Source organism: Miscanthus floridulus, chromosome 2, assembly GCF_019320115.1.
Source record: "Miscanthus floridulus cultivar M001 chromosome 2, ASM1932011v1, whole genome shotgun sequence".
Taxonomy (NCBI): domain Eukaryota; kingdom Viridiplantae; phylum Streptophyta; class Magnoliopsida; order Poales; family Poaceae; genus Miscanthus; species Miscanthus floridulus.
The window spans coordinates 65,943,351-65,959,281 of record NC_089581.1 but is presented as its reverse complement, the minus strand read 5'-3'; the positions used below and the strand labels follow the sequence as shown (position 1 = coordinate 65,959,281).

Here is a 15,931-nt window from a genome sequence, read left to right as displayed (position 1 = left end):
CACGCGCGCCGTAGCCGCCCCGCCGCCGCGCCGTAGCCGCTGCGCCGCCGCCGCCGGAGCTGCCGCGCCGCAGCCACCGGCTCCCCACGCGCCCACGCGCCTTAGCCCTGCGCCCGCCGCGCCCGCGCGCCTCCGGCCCCGCGCCCGTGCGCCCGCTGTAGGAAGGAGGAGGAGGTAGGAGGAAGAGGAGGAAGGAAAGCAGGAAGGAGAAGAAGGGGAGGAGGAAGAAGAAGAAAGAGAAGGGAGGAGAGAAGGAGAAGGGGAGAAGAGGAGAAGAGGAGAAGAAAGGTGCCGCCTCGGTTCGTCGACCCTCACGCCGTAGCGGTCGTCCCCGTTGTCGTCGCCGGCCCTCGGTCTTCGCATTCTCGCTGGCAAGGTATGCCCTAATGTTAGTATTAGTTAGTAAGTAGTAGTGTTAGTAGTAGTAGTTAATTAGTAGTGTTAGTATTAGTTAGTAAGTCGTAGTGACAGTAGTAGTTGTAGTTGTTGTTCATAGTTTTAGTGTTAGTAGTAGTTATTGTTGTATGTATGTGGTTGATGGCCTTCGTGCCTATGTTTGGTATACATGTGGTTGTTGGCCTTCGTGCCAATGTTTTCTGCAGGTTTTGGGAACCTCTCCGTGCAGGGGAGGTGCTGCCGAAATTTTCAATGGAGTCTTACCATTTGCCTTTTCTTTGCAGGACGAGGACTGTTGGGAGGCACTCGGTGACCCCGATCGTCTTCGTTGGCGTTGCGGTTCTGCCTGCACCGCATCGCCTCGCCACTGCAGCGACTCGCCACCGCCCCACTAGCCTGACCTCACCGACACCCTAGGTATAACCCATCTTGCATACTTGCATCTTGTGTAACCCCAGTTAGGCGTCTCCCGTCCGAAAGAGATATGGTCGTTGGTATGCAGATCTTTGCATACCAAATTCCATACCTGTTTCGGATTGTCCACGTTTTTTGGACAGCCCGCGGATGCGTAGATGGGTTGGTTTCCGTGGCCCGCTCCTGTCCGAGACAGAGTTTCGGCACCACCTCCTCGTTGTTCTCCTGATACACAATCTCCCTGCCAGGACGTGCATCGGGAGAACAGCGGGTAGGTGCTGCTGAAATTCTATCTTGGATAGGAGCGGACCATGGAAGCCAACCTCATCTACGCATCCTCGGGTGGGATTAGGACCTATCCTTCACCTATTAGATGTATAGTAGGAACGCCTTGTGGATTTACCTGCAGTTTTTATTACTCGCTTACATATGCATGTGCCAGAGGATGGATAACCGTGAGTGGATGTACACGGGCCACGCAAGTATGACCCCAGAATGGATGACCAAGACCAATGCTTTCCTGGAGCATGCATTTGGTGTGGCTGCTAAAGGGTCAGCTCGGATGCCGTGTCCATGCAGCAGATGTGGGAACAAGAAAAGAAAAATTAAGAGGCTCGTGGGGGAAGATCTTATCAAGTATGGATTCACGGCAAACTATACCCGCTGGATCCACCATGGTGAAGCCGATCATATTAGAGAGGAGGTGGTGAGACAGCGTCTCAAGGATTATGATGGAGATGGTAGGGTAGCAGACTGGATGGATGACATTCAGCAGGCACGGTTTGGTGAAGGATTGGAGGAGAAGCCAGAGGAAAGCGCAAAGACGTTCTATGATATGCTGTCTTCAGCGCAGAAGCCCTTGCACGAAAAGACAATGGTATCGTAGCTGGATGCAATTGGATGCATCATGGGGTTGAAGTCGTAGTTTAGCATGAGTCAGGACAACTTCGATGGTATGTTGGCAGTTTTTGGATCCCTGCTTCCGGAGGATCACATCCTACCGAAGAACTTGTATGAGTCACAGAAACTTCTTCGTGCACTTAAGATGCCATATGAGCAGATCCATGCTTGTCCGAATGGATGCGTCCTTTTTAGGAAAGATCACGAGGGAGCAACGCACTGTCCAAAGTGCAAATCCTCTAGGTACCTAGAGGTCGACACTAGTGATGGCAAGAAGGAACAGCTGAGTATCCCTACGAAGGTCCTACGATACCTTCCTTTCATACCGAGGATCCAATGGCTGTACATGATAGAGGAGTCCGTGAAACAGATGACATGGCACAAAAATGGCAAAAGGTACAATCCGGACAAGATGGTACACCCATCGGATGGCGACGCCTGGACCCATTTCGATGGCATACATCATGTTAAAGCTGAGGAGGCTCGCAATGTACGTGTAGCGTTGGCAACAGATGGGTTCAACCCGTATGGATTGTCCGCGGCCCCATACACTTGTTGGCCCGTGTTCGTGATACCCCTGAATCTCCCCCCCCCCCCCGGTGTCATCTTTCAACCCAAGAACGTATTTTTGTCGCTGATAATTCCTAGACATCCGGGGAACAATATGGGTGTGTTCATGGAGCCTGTGTTCGATGATTTGATCGATGCTTGGGAAAAGGGGGTACTGACATACGACCGAGCTACAAAGAGAAACTTCACAATGCATGTGTGGTACCACTACTCCCTGCATGACTTCCTGGCGTATGGCCTATTCTGCGGGTGGTGTGTTCATGGGAAGTTCCCATGCCCAATATGCAAGGCAGGTGTGAGGTTCACTTGGCTGAAGAGTGGTGGCAAGTTTTCTTCGTTCGACCAACATCGTCAGTTCCTCCCCCTTGACCATCCATTCAGACAAGACATCAAGAACTTCACGAAAGGTGTTGAAGTCACCGATCCTGCACCTCAGATGATGACCGCTGCCGAGATCCGCGCTAAGATAGAGGCTCTCAAAGTTGATAAAGAGAAAGGTCGTTTTGATGGATATGGTCACCTGTGTTGCTCTGTAAGATGGAGAAGATCTTCCCACCCAGCTTCTTCCTCTCAATGCAGCATCTGATTTTGCACCTGCCTCATGAGGCACGAATGGGGGGGGCCCGTGCAAGCCCGTTGGTGCTATCCAATCGAGAGATGTCTAAAGGTTCTTCGGAAAAAGTGTAGAAATAAAGCCAGAATTGAGGCATCCATGGCAGAGGCATTCATTCTTGAGGAGGTGTCAAACTTCACAACATCATACTATAAGGATAGCCTTCCTAGCGTGCACAATCCAATCCCTCGTTACAACACCGACGAGAGGTCATCAAATCTCAGCCTTTTCAAAGGTCAACTTGGCAGGGCAAGCGCTTCGAGCACCAAGACCTTGCGGAATGATGAGTGGCGCACTATCATGTTGTATGTGTTGTTGAACCTTGACGAAGTGAACCCTTATGTGCAGTAAGTTCTCAATGAGCTTGTTACATACGCCGTCACTATCGTCTATCTATCCAACCCCCTTGTCTCTTGCTTTTTCAGGGAATTTCTGAATACATACTGGACAGGAAATAGGGATCCTTCCCCTCAAGAACAAGATAGTCTTCTCAAAGGTGGTGTGCCCGATTTCATTTCATGGTTCGAAAAGAAGGTACCATCCAATTTACATCGTTCCATCTGTGACATCCCACTTTGCTCCTACGAGCGAGTAATGATCTATCCGCCCTCACCTTACAGGCACGCACGGATGCGGAAATGGATGAAGAGTTGAAACAGGTTGTCAAAGGCTTCCCCTATAGGGTCAAGTCATTCACCGTATATGATGTGAATGGCTATCGCTTCCACATAAGAAGCCACGAGCTCAGTCGGCCCAATCGAAAAACCACAAATACTGGAGTTCATACGCCCGGCACCGATGACCGCGACTACTACAGCATAGTCGAAGAAATATACGAGCTCAACTTTGAGCTTCGCGGAGGTCATAAGCCAGTCGTATTCAAATGCCATTGGTTCGATCCCAATGTCACGAGAAGAGCCCCTGAGATTGGACAAGTTGAAATTCGACAAGATTCCCTCTATCAAGGAGACGATGTCTATATTGTGGCTCAACAGGCCACACAAGTTTATTATCTTCCATGGGCGTGCCAAAAAGATCCCACTCTTGAGGGTTGGTACCTTGCGCAGTTGGTATCACCGCATGGCAAAGTGCCTGTCCCAAACGATGAGGATTACAACTTTGACCCAAACACATATACAGGGGAGTTCTATCAACCCAAGGTGCTAGATGGCATGTTTCACATAGACATGTTTTTGCTGATGGGCATGGAAGTAGACATTGACATTGATGAGGACGATGGAGATGAGGACGATGGAGAAGAGGTGCAAAATGCCAAAGACTTAGCACTGCTTGAGCGATTACGGTTTGGCGTTGCCATTGATGACAACGATGGAGATGAGGCGGAAATGTTAGACAATATTGTTAGTGATGACGACACTTATGATCCGGCCGCTGCCGATCCTGAAGATTATTTCTAATTCATGTAATACTATATTATTATTATTTTCTAGTTATGTTTCGTTCATTTTGTGTCTCTATATTTGTCTATATTGTGCTAACTGGTTTACTCTTTGTATTTGCAGGCACTCGATAAAATGCCGGGCGGAAGGCGGACCCAGACCTGCAACTCGCTCTACGCGAGGACGACTCAGGAGGCGGAGGCGGAGGCGGAGGCGGAGGCGGAGGCGAGGAGCCGTCCGGCCCGCCGCCCCCGTGGCCGTCCGAGGAGGGCGGTGCAGTCGTCTGCCGTCCCCCTGCCCGAGGAGGACCGGACGACGACCACTGACGACGAGGACCAGCAGCTGGCCCCCCAGACAGGAGGGTGTGACACTTCCTCTGGGGGGTGGCGGGGGGTGACACTTCCTCTGGGGGGGTGGTGGGGGGTTCCACTTCGAGCACCTCATCGGCACCGTACTTGCGCGGGTCCTCGCAGCTCCCGACGCGGCCGATCCCGTTTCAGAGGAGGCCGGTGATTCGTCCCAAGGGCGACAAGTAAGTATCCGTTCATTTTGCATCTCTTCTTGTTCATATGCTGAAAACCAAACTGCGGACTAACAATTCTTCTTACTGACTCCTGTAGGAACTGGGAACTTGTGTCCGGGGGCGATCATCGGCAGTGCAATGGGATCCTCGGCGGCCTGATCCGCCTACACTACCCTGGTTTGGTCACCCACGCCCAGGTTGAGTCGCCTCCCTAGATGTGGGACCACTTCAACTCCGCCGTGGACGTCGTGTACGGCACCGTACAGGAGCGGATCAGGCATGAGTTCTGGGTGAGTCTACATCACACTACATTGCTCAATACTATGGAATCATTAGACGTTCTTGAAATAATGAAAGGACACATGATGCCTGTATGCAGGACTTCTTCACGTTGGAGGAGGGGCATGACCCCGCCTGGGTGACGAAGGTGCAGGACAGGGCATGCAGGGGCCGAGTCATGGACCTGTACTACGAGGCGAGGCTGTAGTGCCACATCAACCACTCGTGCGACGTCCTTGGTCGGTACCCGGGGAAGAGCGAGGCCAGGACCATGACACTCACCAGGGAGCAGTACCTCGCAGTAAGTTATAAAACATTGTTACCGACTCATTCCATGAAGAATAGGTAGCCTTCATTTTATATTCTAACATTTCTAATACAATACTTGATGGCATGCAGATGTGTCCTTCTTGGTGCGCCAGGCACAGAGACTGTTGGGCGGCCATCGTGGACAAGTGGGTCTCCGATGAGTGGAGGGAGAGGCACGCCCTCCGTCGAGAGTGCCGCTGCAGATGGGTGGGCCGGCGCACCACCAAGGCAACCGGCCCCTCAGTTCGTACGCCCAGGCCTAGGTACACGCTACGCACTTATTTATTTATTTGTTCTAACGCTCAATTCTCATTACTTCTAATCGTCTTTGTGTTTTCCTCGCAGTCCCAGTCGCATGATGGCCAGGAATGCAACGAGTTCATGGCGTACGCCATGGCACACAAGGGCAAGGCGACAGCCCCGGACACCGTCTACAACCCGGAGGACGGGCCCGAGGCATACAGCAACACGAGCGTCCACCGCAAGCTCACCGACTATGCCTCGGCGGCCCGCGAGCGGCATGGGGAGGACTTTGACCCCGCCACCTAGCCCCTTGATACCGACCTCGTGATGAGGCTCAGAGGAGGGAAGCAGCACGGCCGGTACTGGATGGCCTCCAACATGGTCGACTCGACCTCTGTGCCCAACCTCGTCCAGATCTGAGCACAGAGCACGAGCTCCTCCGTCCCCATTCGACCTTGGCAGGCGAGCACACTGCAGCAGATGGCGGCACTCCAGGTTAGTTCTATTTCATTCGCCGTTCATTACTTTTACACATGTACCTTGCATTTGCATTGTTTAAACGTTGGTGATTGAATATTGCAGGCCACTGTGGAGAGGATGGAGGCCGAGAGGGAGGCCGAGAGGGTCGAGAGGGAGAGGGAGAGGGCCCAGAGGGAGGCCGAGAGGGCCGAGTGGGAGGTCCTGAGGGCCCAGAGGGCGGCCGAGGCGCAGAGGATGCATGACATGTTCTCATTCATGTCGAGCCTCGGCACCACTCTCTCAGGTGTGGTGGTGCCCCAGTCGCTGCTCGCTCCAGTTGTGCCTCCTACTCCTCTGGCTCTAGGCACTCCGGTGAGTATATATATATGGTTGATCAAGTCCTTTAGCTTGTGTAGATACTAATGAATTCAATTCTCCTTTGTGCAACAGTCGTCGGGTTCGAACCCGACTCCTTCGCCTTAGCACACACACCCCGGCTGGACAGGTCCACCACCGCACGGAGGTGCCCCTTCAGGCTCCCATTGGGATCAGTGGCAGTAGGTGGTGCCCCTTCATGTTTCATTGACTTTTCTTGATCTAGGACTTGTGTTGGATGAAGACTTCTTAGATGTTGTCATGGATTTGCACATTGGATGTGCGTGTGATGGATTATGCAGGAGGATGTGCTTGTGATGGATGTTGGATGTGCTTGTGATGTATTATGGATTATGTATGCGTTTTGTGTGATGCTAAATGCCTGTGTGCTGTCTCATGTATTATATATGAGTTTTGCGTGTTTGCTTTCGAAGGAAAGCAACAAACAAAAAATAAATTGCAAATTTCCCAGCTTTGCCGAGTGCCAACACTCGGCAAAGAAGTCTTTGCCGAGTGCCAGGGGTGTGGCACTCGGCAAAGCTGGAAAAAAATGCTGCAAAAACAGCCACTTCCCCAGTTTTGCCGAGTGCCACAGCCTGGCACTCGGCAAAGAGGTCAATTTTGCCGAGTGCCAGATGGTACCACTCGGCAAAGACTATTTTTAAAAGGATTTTTTTTAAAAAAAAATTGTTTCTTTGCCGAGTGCTCAGCCCTGGCTCTCGACAAAAATTCAAATTTTGCCGAGTGCCAGTCCCTAGACACTCGGCAAAGCCGGCGTCAAATGTTGACGGTAGTTATTTTTTTGCCGAGTGCGGGCTTGGCACTCGGCAAAGACTTTGCCGAGTGTCGATTTTTGGCACTCGGCAAAGAAATTTTTGCCGACAAAATCTTTGCCGAGAGACCTTTGCCGAGTGCGGCACTCGGCAAAGCCTTTGCCGAGTGCTTGGCTGGCTTTGCCGAGTGCCCCCAGCACTCGGCAAAGAGGGCGTCTGCAGTTGTGATAGTCATAGGCCCTTTGTTTGAACAACCGGCCCATTTGGTTCATCCTAATAACACGTACTAATGTAGTCTATAATATGCTGCGAAAATTAAAAAATATATATATTACTGCAGAAGAATCTCAACGAACTCAGTGTATACCAGTGCAGTGGGAGGTGGTGGTGGTGTTGAGGCTTGCAGCGACTGGCGGCTCAAATCTGAACCTTGTTGCTCGTAAAAATTGCAGATCATCAGAAGCTGCTGCGGGTGGTGGGCAGGTTCAGGTATGCGTTCATGCATGCATGATATGCATTGGACTGAGGACTTGTATATATACCAGCATGCATGCACGGCTCTGCAACTCTGGAAGGCCATGCATATAATTAATTAAATAAATAAAAGCATCGTGCCTGCGGGACCTGCTCTCACACAGAACATGCATGGCATGAACGTAACCCCTGCTCTGCTCTGTAGTGGACACGCAGTAGTATATATGTCCCTCCCGGCAGACTGCAGTAAAATGAAAGGCGCATGCTCCCTCCGTCCCAAAATAAATGCAATTTTAGAACCGGGCATACGGAGTATAAACCAATGCTATGTGTGAAATTACAAAAATACCCCTTGTCTTTTGTGACTATTTTACTTTTTTGGTGTGCATGTGTGAATAAAAGCATCCAGACACTTCTTTGTCTTTTGTGGTAGAACAAATTTCAAACTCTAGAGTTGTAATTATTTTGGGACGGAAACAGTATCTGTCAAGGTTTCAGACACAAAATTCCAACCTTCCAAAGCTGCAGGTGGATCACTAAAAGGGCGCGTTTGGTTACCTGTTTCTCCGCGGCCGTGGCCGCTCGGATGCAGGCGCGCCTCGATTGGTTGCCTGCGCGAGCGCCGGAGCCTGGCTGCCCGCATGCAAACGGCGCCGCTCACCCTGGTTCCCGGGAAACGAATTTTGTTTTCGTTTCTTGGGAGCCTGGCTCCTGCGGGCGCGAGCGCTGACGCCTCGTGGCTCGTCTGTGAGACGGGGATGCAGCGACAAGCCGAACAACGAGCAACCAAACAGTTGTTCTTGGGATCCGGGCGCTGTGGAGGAAGACAACCAAAGAGCCTGGCCAGCTCCAAGCTGGCTACCAGATGCAATGCGGCCTATCCAGAGAAGAGAACCAAACGCGCCCTAAGCACGAGACCAGATAACTGTACTAGCTAGAGGCAAGAGAGCTAGCTAGCTACAACCAGCATCACCGTGCTTAGGTTCCATGGATCGCCTGCCTGCTGCAGGCCACGCCGCACCACATCCCAGCCGGCCGGCAGCCCGCCGTTTCCTCCCTGCACTGCTGCACCTTTCGTACGTCTCCTAGCTCCCTCCTCCGACTCCGATCCGTGAATGGTCGCTGGCTCGCGGCTATATATGCATGCTAGCAGCGGCGGATTCAGGAAATATTTTAGGGGGTTGAACAACACTGCTGCTTGATCTTAAGTCTCAGCCCCCATATACTATAGAATTTTGTCTAAAAATTTATAGGTGCTCCACAGAGGTTCCACTGCTCCGGTATGAATAGGGGGGCTCGAGCCCCCCGCCCCACCGTTGGATTCGCCCCTGCATGCTAGCGTGTGTATGGCAGGCTGATCGATGTGGACATGCCGGCACCTCACGTCGTCCACATTCGGTGTACTATAATGATGGTGACAACGATTATTTTCGTAATTGCTCGCTCACGAAATGAATTTAAGTACGTATAGGAGCCAATAAGGAAACTTCCCGGAAGCTGCATGAGTAGTAACCATTAATTTCGGCCAAACACTGGCTATTGGGCTGTACTCCTCCGTATTATTGTCGTAGGCCCTGTTTGGCTTGCTGAATCTTGACTGAAAACACTGTACTGGTTGAATTATTGTGAGAGAAAAATACTATTTCAACTAAAAAAATAAGTCAAACAAACTGAATATGAGATAAACCAAACGGGGCCATAGCCATGCTCGCTCACAGAGTCTCATGGAGAGAGAAGGTGATGGTGACCCACCATGCAAGAGAAAAAGAGAGAGAAGCAGGGAATGAAAGCGACGTATAGTGAAAGGACAAATGGCGGTGTTTTTTACTGTGTGAATGAATAGTGGTCTCAACACACCCTGGCCTACATGGACTGCAGTGTCTCCTGTCAACAAAACACTCAGATAGATCGTCCTTGCTACATACATGACCTGACCAGCACAAAAATTAAAGACATGAAAGCAAACCATGGGAAAAGTAACTAACATGTACGGAGTACCTGTGAATGTAATAAAAAGCTGTATGCATGCTTCATGGTACCACACCTGGACCACGCAGTGTCAGCCTTTAGTACAAGGGAGGGGCCGGCCGATCGGAGAACATGCCACATGCAAAAGGGTCTGATGTACTTTTGTGCGGATTGTACCACTGCGACAGTGGATTATGATTGGCGTACTGCAGCAAGTACGTGCATGATGCATTGATGCCACACGCCCACTGCCAGTGCCAAGTGCATTTGTGCCCAAAGTATGGCAGCGCTGCAGGTTCTTGGAAAATGCTCGCATGCATGTGCAGCAGCGGGTAGGGATTGGTATGCATCATTTACATGATACAGTAGTGCATATTTTCTTGCTAATAAATTGTCATAGACTCATAGTTGGTGGCAAGTAGTGCTACCTATAGAGAACATTTGCTATAGGCTCTCTTTGTTTTTCAAAAGCATTAGCTGAATGTTCTAATCGTTTGCATGCCAATCCATGCTAGAAGTAATTCTGACTTTCCCAATGATTTCTAACAAGTAGTAGATTTAGAAGAAATCAAACTTCCTTATTTTTTGATTAACTTCATAAAAATAGTAATAATATTTATATTTTTAAATGGGTTATTATAAAAATATAATTTTACAATTAAACTAATGAAACGTATTTGGTATTATAAATATTATTATTTTATTATAAAAAATTGGTTAAAGTCGAACGTCTTTGATTGTCTCTTGTCGGGCAGTGAGCACTCTTTTTTGACGGAGGAAGCACATGTGAATGCAAGATTGGCTGATTGCGATTTGCATAGATTCTCGATGGGTACGTAGTGTCAGGCATGCTATGGACCACACTTTTTATCAGCTGGTATACTTTCACATAAGTTCGTTGGTCAGTTGGATTTGGTGATTTTTTTTAAATTTTTAACACTTTTTGTAAATTAATTTTAAATCTAACACTGTTTTTTTTTCAAAATTAACACTTTTGGCCGCGCCTAATGCCATGGCGCGGCGAAATGCATGTGTCGCGCCATGTATGGTGGCGCAGCGGGAGGATGACATGGCGACGACCGAGGCTCCTGACCGGTGACGTGGCAGAATCTGTCGCGCAACCGATCTTAGCGCGGCAGTGACGTGCCCTGATCGGTGGTGTGGCAGAGCCAGATAAAAGGCCCGCGGCCCAGTCCCGCCTGCCGCGCCCGCCGCGTCCAGCTGCCTGCTCACCGTGCCTGCCCACCTCCCTGCCTGCCGCGCGTGCCCGCCACGCCCGCCGCCGGCAGCGCCTGCCTGCCGTTCCTACCGCCGGCCGCGGCCGCACGCCGCACGTCGCGTCGGGCGCGCCATGCACGCCGCCCGCCGCTCCCGCTGCGCCCACACGCCAGCGCGCCACCCCCTCCGGCCACCGCCGCGCCCGCCACCGCCCTCACTACAGCGCCCGCGACTGCCACCACCACGAGGACGAGCGCCGCTGCCACGAGGTACTCCTCTAGTGAGTCTAGTTATACATTAGTTGTTGTAGTTAGCCTTGTATAGATGTTAATATTAGATTAGTTAGTATAGTTATAGTTAGAATATGTATTAATATTACTCTGGACATTACGTACGATGATTTCGACGAATTGATGAAGTTTCTTGAAATGCTTTTGTAGATGGATTGTTGTGTTAGAGTTTTATATGGAAAAAGTGTTAGGAGAGAAGATGGTATGTTTGAGGATATGAAAAAAGAATTGGAATGGTTTGATGAACCTCCTAGTTTCAACGACCTTTGTGTCCGTTTGAATGCAAAGTTTGGCAGTGATTTCACACTGAAGGGGAGGTTTGATACTGGGAAGACTAGGGCACACTATGTCCTCATGCCCTCGCGTGACCTTGCTCACTGGTCCCGCTACACTAGGGTGCTCTAAGGTTCTAATGTGCCCATGGCTAAGGTGGTGGGGGAGAATGGGTACAGGATGCAGGGTGTCCAGGATGGCCCGTCCATTGACGGTGTTGGAAGCAATGAACAAGAATTAGGGGTCGAAGGGGAAGCAACTCAGGGTAACATGGATTTGGACGGTCAGTTGACGCAGGAACAGTTTCATTCAACTGCAGTAGGCTGTATAAGCAATGACTTCGATGTGAACAAGTTCGAACAGGAAGAGGAGGAGCGGGAGGAGGAGAACAGGATCGGTGATGTAGTTAGCAGTGATTCAGACGATTCTGATGATGACCAAAGAGGTACAGATGCTATGCCAACACTGGTTGATGCCATGCTAGTATCGATTCATACTATGCCATTACTAGTACCAACTGAGGTTTTGCATGGTATCCAAGCTCAGGGTAGACTTGTCACAGATTTGACAGCAGATGATACCCCCTCTGATTCATGGGCCAGAATTAGCGAAGCGCAGCAGTATGTTCCACCACCACCTTACACAACGACTAAGCTTGAGCAACTAAGGTCGATGAACGTACCTTTCAGGGACGTTCCGAACAATAGGGATGTCAGCATGACGGATATGGCAGTTTGTGACACCGGTCTCCAGATGTGTAGGAAATCATTGTATGACCATGAGAAAGAAACCCTTAGGAAGGGGATGATATTCAATACAATGTCAGAGATGAAGCTCTTCCTTCAGGACTATGCTGTGTATCACCATAGGCCATACAACGTCACACATTCGGACCAGGATTTGAGGTACCACGTGATATGCAAAAATGGTAGTATGTGGAGGTTAAATGCACGAAAGAGACAAAGTGATGGCAAGTGGAGGATAAGTAAAGTTGTCGAACCCCACACTTGCCTAATAAATAGGGGGAAGGAAAATTATCAGCAGCTCACTGCACGTTACCTTGCCCGTCGTATATTGGGGCTCGTTGATGACAATAATGACATTTCGGTGTCTTCTTTACAACAGTCCATATCTGGATTTGTTAAGTACGGAAAGACTTGGCGTGCTAAGCAAATTGCCCTGGCGATTCAATGGGGTAGTTGGGAGGAAGCATACAATAGGGTGCCTGCATCTTATGTGCAATGCATTACTACAACTATGGCTTGAAATGGCTTGTGGACACCGGAGGAATGTGTTTTCGGGACCCGATGAGGCATGTCCTCTATCGTGTGTTCCATTCGTTCGCGCAAACGGAACATGCATTCCAGTTTTGTCGGCTAGTCGTACTTATTGATGGCACTTTTCTGACAGAAAAGTACATGGGCACCTTGATGATGGCTGCTGCTGTTGATCCTGAGGACCAGATAGAACCCATGGCATTTGCTTTGGCAGAGGGAGAGAACAATGAATCGTGGTCATGGTTCATGTGGCTTCTACGTGTACAAGTGCTAGGCCCATCTCAAACTATATGTTTGATCTCGAACCGTCACCCAGGGCTTCTTAATGCTGCAACTAAGCATAGAGATGGGCTCTCACCTCTAGTGCATAGATGGTGCATGAGACACTGTGTCGCTAATTTCTGGCGACGTTTGAGGAAGGAGGAGGTATGTGACAAGGTAAAGGCTCTATGTTGTGTACGTACAGAGCACCAATTCAAGGAGACAGATAGAACTAGACAAGATGGTAAATGAAGCGGGAAAGGCCTGGTTAGAGGCACAGATGGAACAGAAGTCTCAGTGGGCGTTAGCATATGACGAGGGGGGTTTCAGGTATGGCATCATGACCACTAACTCCTTAGAGTCCTTCAACCGTGTATTCACCGAAGTTCGATCCTTGCCTGTGTCTAGAATTGTTGAGTTCTCCTTTCATAAGTGCAACAAATATTTTGTCAAGAGGTGGGAACTTGCGCAGAGGAATATAGCTAAGCAGGGGCATTTTGGAAAGGCCAGAGCAGAACATTTGAAGGAGGTCGAGGAATTGGCCAAGCAGCACCCCGCTGAGCCGTATGGACCCCGTTGCCATATCTTTAGTGTACGGGGCAAGGGTGGCACAAGCTTGGGTGGCGATAGTTATGGTGGACGAAACTACCGAGTTGATCTTGAAAAGGTAGAGTGCAGTTGCAACGTCCCTCAGATCATGCATGCCCCTTGCTCTCATATGATCATGGCTTGCATGGTTCGTGGGTACAACTATGAGGATCTGCCATATATGTCACCCTTGTATCTCTGTTCGAACACCGTTAGTATTTGGGAGATGAGATTCGAGCCATACCTTGACCTGACACGGTGGCCACCATATAATGGTTATGACTAAGTGCCGCATTCAGATCTAATAAAAGTAGGGAAGGATAGGAGGAAGAAGAAGCGACTCAAGCGGGACATGGACACTATGAGAGGGTACGGCGAAGACATATATGGAGGGGGAGACTTCAACGAGACCTGTGGCAGGAATCTTTGCTCTGTTTGCAAAGACCCTGGTCACAAGGCTAGCAGGCATAGAAGACGAGGGCAGCAGGTGCTTTCATATTGTGTTCATATTGCATACCAAGTATTTCAAATTTTGCAATGCTACATAATGTTACTTTGAATACTCTAAACCTTTGTTTATCTATTTGTAACAGGATGACCCCTCCCACGCCACACCAGATGTACCCCCTTCTTGAGGTGGAGTACGACGACGAGGTTTCCAAGAGGCGTCCGAGGGATCCTTACACTTCTAGAATTTAGTTGGTTATGTCGAACTTATGTCGAACGAATATTGTCGTCCAAAACTTGTAGACTCATGAACCATTGAAAATGGTATGTGGCAACTTATGAACTTGCACATAGACTCCATTTATTTGCTTCATATTCGTTTCAACTTACGCACAGTTGTGACAGCACTTGTAGTTGTTTAGAGCACCGACATCAGCTCCTGTTCAGTTGGAATTGAGGCGTGTCAGCTTCTGTCTATGTCTAGGTCATGACGTGCCATGGGGCTTGGTGTGTTAGTGCCGTGCCGTGGGCTATGGCGCGGCAGAACCTGGACACAGACAGAACCTAGGCTTAGGGTTGGCGCGTCGATTTTGTTCATTTTAGAAATTCTCAATGCATTCGCTATTATTAAAAAAACTTGGAGAGCAACAAACGGATAGGTCGGAGGGTGACAAATGGATGGGATCACTTAAGATCGACCATGGGTAATCCAAGTACATGATACATGGGTACAATACATCAATAGTTCAAATGGAAAACAAGATAACATAATGAAAGTTCTGATACACGGCGCAATTCAAAAACCCTCAGTCAGAAACATACTGAGTAAGTTACTCATCATCCGAGTACCAATCCTCTACCACAACCCTATTGTTATGGCTAGGGTCACCTGCATTGCCCTAATCTACCTTTCACCTATAGTAAGCGGCCTTCGCTTCATCTGCGGCTTCTACAGCTTGAGTGAAGAACACGTCGTCATCCTCCTCCACCTACAAGCCCGCCTCTGCTAGAGCGATGAGCTCGCTCAGTCTACTAGTGTTGTCCTCAGCATCCTCCGCCTACAAGCCCGCCTCTGCTAGAGCGATGAGTTCGCAGAGGCTGCTAGTGTTGTCCTCAGCCTCCTCCGCCTGCAAGCCCACCTTTGCTAGAGCGATGAGCTCGCTCAGTCTAATAGTGTCGTCCTCATCCTCATCCCCCTCATCCGACAACACAATTGGTGATTGAATGGTGCAACCAGCTCGCGTTCTGTGCTCATCTAACTTCTTTTCCTCATACCTTGCACGAGCCACCTCTCTGTCATGGTCCTCGCTGCATCCAATCCCTTTATGTATAAAATGCAATCAGTTAGCAACGCGGTTAAAATGCAATCATGTATAAAATGCAATCAGGCAACAAAAAAGGCTTTCAAGTACTCACTGGCATATAATGCAACAACATGCTCGTTCAAGACCTGCATCTGTACTCTTGTCTCCTCCCTTGCCTCCTTCCTTGCCCTCTCCTCCTCTAACATCATCCATCTCTCTAATCCCCATTTGTCAAGCCCAACATCGATGGGGTTACAAATACCGCGATGTCTAGCAAACTCACGCATCTTGTCTTTGTGATGTTTAACGAATAGGTTGACGTAGTTAGGTCTATATCCCCTCTTCCGTGCAATTACTTGCTTCCCCTTCAGTTCTTCCAAGAACTTTGCTTTACCATCATAACATTCCCACCTGCATTTCCTAGTGCTCTGTTCAAACAAAAAATTATATCATATATGTCTTAGCAAACGAAAACAAATACGATTTCATGTTTACCACAAAAATAACCAACCTCATCATAGTCAACCATATGGCCGCAATAATGGCCTATTCCAAGCTTCGAAGGGACTAGACCGTA

The 15,931-nt window shown here is 49.4% G+C and overlaps 1 long non-coding RNA gene across 1 annotated transcript; it reads left to right on the top strand.

The window, feature by feature from the left end:
• Positions 1 to 4,733: 4,733 nt before the first annotated feature.
• Positions 4,734 to 5,483, top strand: LOC136539019 (uncharacterized). Its single transcript, XR_010779522.1, has 3 exons — positions 4,734 to 4,825; positions 4,914 to 5,106; positions 5,196 to 5,483. It is a non-coding gene; the product is annotated as an uncharacterized lncRNA (long non-coding RNA).
• Positions 5,484 to 15,931: the final 10,448 nt, after the last annotated feature.